General features: G+C 36.2%; 1 pseudogene; it reads right to left on the reverse strand.

Moving 5' to 3' along the window:
* Nucleotides 1–247: 247 nt before the first annotated feature.
* Nucleotides 248–815, reverse strand: LOC114619384 (annotated as a pseudogene).
* Nucleotides 816–5,573: the final 4,758 nt, after the last annotated feature.

Here is a 5,573-nt window from a genome sequence, read left to right on the forward strand (position 1 = left end):
CGTTTGAACAGTGCTCAAAATGAAGTTAGCTGTATTGAGTCAAGTGGGGAAAAAGTCAGTATTGACCATCCATAATCTCTGAATTTGTGAAAATGATACAAATCTGTTGTAGTGCAGCTCTATATAGTACAGTTCAGGCAATTTGTTTGTTCATTTGGGTTTCAGACTAATTGAACTTGCTATGAGAGAATGAAGAAGGTGAGTTTTAACAGCAACCTCCATGGGATTGCTTGCTCCAGATTTTATCTCAGCACTTCCCTGCACCAGCTATTGCTCCAGGGCCCATTTGATTTCTAATCTCAACTTCCACCATCATGAAATACCATTCTATATTTGTTTTGTTCTTAGCACTCTTCACCCCCCCCAAAGAAAAAATAGTCCAAGGGAAAACATAAATCCTTTGGTCCTATATAGTCTACTAATTTCTTTGTGGTCAGGTCACATTTGTTCCCTACCAACAACTTGTTGACATTTTCACTGGCATAGCAATCTCCTGTAGCCACTGTTTAATGTTACTGAAGAACTCCTGATCTGTCATATCATATACAACTACAACGCCATGGGCTTCTCTGTAATACTTGGAGCTGATTGTTTGAAATGTTTCCTGACTTGCTGTGCCCATAACAGAAGCTTTTGTGTTACCCTAATTCTATAGTTCATATCTTGACATTCTCACCAATTATGCCGATGTAGCTTTGGTGCATGGGTGTATGTATCATCTGCGAATCTAAGTAGGAGACAAGACTTTCCACCACAGATTTACAAATCAGAAGTAATTTGAATATATAATCAAGTTCAGGACTGATACTGAACATGTCACTTCAGTGACTGCTATCACTACCACCCTTGCTGAGGCGGGTGTCATCCCAACTTTCCATGTGCCACTGATAATGGAAAGGAAGGAATGAACTAAGCAGTTCCCATAGAAAAATGTCAACCCTACTCCCACCAACTCAGTGCTTGCTTTCACCTAAAATCTGTAAAATCCCAATCTTCTGTGAGGGTTCCTAACTTATTGTAAAATGTTAAAGATGATTAAGGTGTACACATTAATGGTCAGTCATGTTTAGTACAGTATAATTTATTTTCAGAAACAGGCTTAGAGGAATACAGGAGTTTTTATCTCCCAACATACAGTCTTCTGTTATCTCTCTTTGCATATTGTTCAGAGTATGTTTTCAATTGGGTATATAAAAATTGATTATAAAATAGTGAATGACTGAGTAAAATGGATCAGTTTTACAATACTCTTTCATGGCAGTAACCTTGGGCTCAAGTTCCCTTGGATGGATCACCATCCCACCATGGTAAGTAGCATGCTTGCCTCCTAAAATGATAAGAATGCATGGGGAATAAGAATTGCCAGAAGTCTATTGCTTTTGTCTGCATCTTCATACTTCTCATAAACTCTGGCTGTGTAGTACTGACCTTGTAGGTAAAACTATAAAAAAAAACAAACAAAACAAAACTCCTCCTTATCTATAGACTGTAGATATGTCTCACATAACTCGGGAGGGATTCTCAAGCCCACTGGAAGATCTCAGAGATCGGAACTACTTCCTAAGTATCTCAAAGAAACAGAGAGACAAATTGACCAAGCCTGCTCAGTCAACAGAGGCGCAAGAAAGGGAGGGAGGATGAAAGAAAAAAGACAGTTAGACAGCACTATAGCATGACCACAGCAAGCAATAGTTACCTGTGTCCTAGACGACTTGCTGTCTGACCCTACCTGCCTTGGGTGTTGGATGTGAGGTTGCACAGGGTCAACTCCACAGACTCTGGGAACTAGTGAGAGATGCTGCAGCAAGCTCATCAGAACACTGCTGTAAGTTCCATTAATACCCGCTATCTGCACCCTACTTGTCTTAAGAAAGCAGCTCTTCTAAACACCAGTTCCCGATTGGCTGGCATTGTCTGCACCTTCTATCGTTGTTCTCTCCAGCAATCCTCAATTAGGTCCTCATGCAGGAGATGCTTTTGTAGCTTCATGGGCCCCAGAGTAGAGGTGGCCCTACCATTCCTGCTATGAGTACTGAAACAAGTGTTTTGTATTGTTTTGTTTTGTTTTGTTTTCAAAGCTGCTTTTATACCATTCTAAGTAGTTCTAAAAAAAAAATAGGTTCAGTTCTAAATCAAGGAACAAACAAGGGATAAAGAAAAATCTTGTGATCACAGTATACAGGGACTTTTCAAGATGATCAAGATACAAGGAACCTAAACCTCAGCTCTATCTTGAGCCTACTTCCTTGTCCTAGCCCAATGTCAAATATTCTTGCTGATATCCTTGAGGCGTCATCAAGAGCATTCCACAGCAAATGTCAATTATTCTTACGTCAGTGTTCCCTTAACTGAGAGAAGGATGCTGCTGTAAACAGAGGAGCCTCATACACAAGCTTACTACATGACTAGTACAGGAAATGCATTTTAGTTTAAAATGGCCTGAAATTAAATTATTTCTCTTAGCAAAAGTTTATTTCAGGGTCTATATCCTAATCACCATGTTCCCTTATTAAAAAAAAATGGTGACAGATGCTTAGTGGTCAAACTCACAGCTTTGGAAAGTCATTTGGAATAGCCAAGCAGTGTCTCTGAGAATTTGTTTTACATTTGCACAGTCAACAAATGATTTTATTAAGTGATGTCTCGAACCCTCATATAGTTCAGAGGGAGAGACTTAGACTGAAAAAGTTCTCTCTAACCTGGGCTTACCTTTAGTACTTTGAGAACATAATCTAGTCTATACCCAGTTAGAGAGCTTGAGGACAATTCCTGTAATCTTACTTAAAAGCCTACAAGAAGAGGACAAGCCTTAGCAGTGATAATTGTGCATGTTTTCTAAGAAATTCCAAAAGCCAAGATTTTGTAAAGATCATTTAATTTGGTTTTCTTACTTTACAAATCTTGCCAGTCTTTTAAATTTGAATGATTTTTAGAAACATACTTAGTGTTGTTGGTATGTGATAATCTACAGATTTGTCCATCGAAAAACGAGTAAAGAGTTGTTAATTCAGTCCATATCACATGTAAATTATTTGTTGCAGATTTGACATGACTGACTGCTTTCATCTTTCATTTGTTAGTTGAGTGTATGGAATAAAAATGTAGTGATTTTTTTAAATGATTCTTTTAGTAGGGCTAATTTTAGAAAACTCCTTTATTTGTAAAATGAATCATTTACTCCTGACAAAGCAGATACTCTCTCTGGTAATATACCTTTAAAATTGAAATTAGAGATCATATTTTTGGAGGAATACAGCTTATATTTAAATTCTCTCTTTCTTTAGCCTGATAATATAAAATATATTTACTTTAAAGTCTTTGAATATAGGTGTAATAATTTAATATTAAAAAAGATATTTTGTTATGTTTTCAAATCCTATATATAGTCACTTAATATACATTATTAAATTGTTTCTAAATGAAAACTATGTTCCACTCAAAATGGTCTTTTCTTATATATTTTGTTCATTAAATACTACCTTGTGTATATTAATATTTAAAAGAAACACTTAAATACACACACATATATACATATTCTCCTGATTTATGCTCTTGGGCCCTATGAATGGAAGCTTTTTTGAGGCACTTTAATTACTGTTCCCTTTGCTACACTTCTGTGAGTCTTGAAGCAATTACTGAGAGTTTGACAACCCTAAACTACTAAGAGCAGGTCAGCTGATCCCTGAGTGAGGACTTATGTGTCATGAGCCATTCAATTAATTTGCTTTCTTGCTACCCTGGACATCATTGTGGGGACTCAGAACTAAAACATCTGTTGTACCAGAGGCCTCTTTTGTACCAATTAACCTCTCAGATCAGCTTAACATCCTTCAGGACCAGCTCAACTCCTTGGGTCTTGCAGTGTCCAAATTACAAAGACCTAGAATGGAGTCCTGTTGTAGATGGGATGTTTGCCATTTTTGAACAATGTTGTTTTCATGCCAATGAATCTTAACTGGTTTGGAGTGGGGCTTATAGATAGAGGTCAAAAACTTTCTGGTTCTCCCCTGCTCTAGCTCCTTCTGTTGATTACTTTTCTTTGTTAATATCTTCATACTTATGTTTTTATTTTATTTTCAATGTTTTAATTATTGAACTTCACTCTGTACCTAAATAAAGTGTTTAACTTAATCGATCCCAATGACTCTCACCTTACAACAGTTCCCTTTGTTATATTTACTTCTGATACATCTGCAAAAAGACTTTTTAGATGGATAAACTGTGACAAAAGGGACATTTATTGCCTTCCTTCTAGGCCAGATAAAATATTACATTAGGCTTCTATGTTTTTCTTTTCTTGTCCCCGTTGTTAGATGCCCTGTAACTCCATGCTAATTCTGCTGGCTCATGGGACTAGTCATTGAAACCTGGAATCAACTCTATCCCTAGTTTCTCTCCGAATCCACTCCATTTCTTCCACCTCAGTTCATATTTACCCTTAAACCTTCATTAGTGGCTCTGTGACTTCAATCTTCTTGAGAAATCTCTCACTCAGTTCTACACTGTAACCACATCATTTACTTACAGAGTTCTAACAATTATTTTCTGTGTCTCCAGGAGTGTAGAATGGCAACATCTGGTCCATCTCAGCAGTTCTAGTTATATCTCTCTCCCCAATAGGACTAGGCCCTCCCCAGAGGACCCCATCTTTAATGTGCCTAGAACAACCCACTCTAAGAAAGACCTTTCCAAGAAGGAAACTCTCACCAGGGTTTTTAATATCCTTTCAGAATTAGAAATGATAATGTCTTCCTGAAAAACTACACCCAGCTTTCCTTGGAAATTATAGAAGTCATTTTTGGCCCTGTAAGGGGCTGCATCCAGAGTCTTGTAGTACTTAGTAGGCACTTTTGCCATCCACACACATGAGTAGTAAAATGCTCCCTCACCATGAATATAGTTTTGCCCAAGGTCAAGCCTAGTCACATTTTTGTCTTCAATTTCTTCACACTTGCATCTTTAATAATAAAGCAAAATTCTTATTTCAGAACTTAAACTTTGTACTAACTTTACTGATAATTTACATTTCAAAATTGTTTACTTACTTAATATTATAATTTCTGATAAATCCATTATCAGAAGAGATGTCTTAATTGTATAGTCACCCAGTGTATTTCCATCATACAATTTACTCCAAATATCATGACTGATAAAATTAATATTTCTTAAACTCAGAAAAAGTACATAGAAACAGGAAACTTAACATGCCACACATGAAACACTCTTCACATTTGATTCAATCTACTGTCCTTTCTATATTGTGAAAGGACAGTATATTTTCTATATTTCTATATTCTATTGGAAATCTGTGACTTCAGGAATTCTTTCTCCCTTCTAAGACTCAGTCTCTTAAAATTTTCTGTGCTGAATAAACTTAGATGTTTTGATAGCTTAAATGAAGTTTAAATATTATGACTAACACAGTCCAATGATTGTTTTAACAGTGAAGAATTATGTTTATGCCTTATTATTGTTAAAATTATATGCAAATTTGGATTTGAAATTAAATAAATGAAGGTCAAAAACAGATTTTTATATTTGGGAGCACAGTAGAAAATGGGATTCTACTTAGT

This window comes from Grammomys surdaster, unplaced genomic scaffold (genome assembly GCF_004785775.1).
Source record: "Grammomys surdaster isolate TR1022 unplaced genomic scaffold, NIH_TR_1.0 150, whole genome shotgun sequence".
NCBI lineage: Eukaryota > Metazoa > Chordata > Mammalia > Rodentia > Muridae > Grammomys > Grammomys surdaster.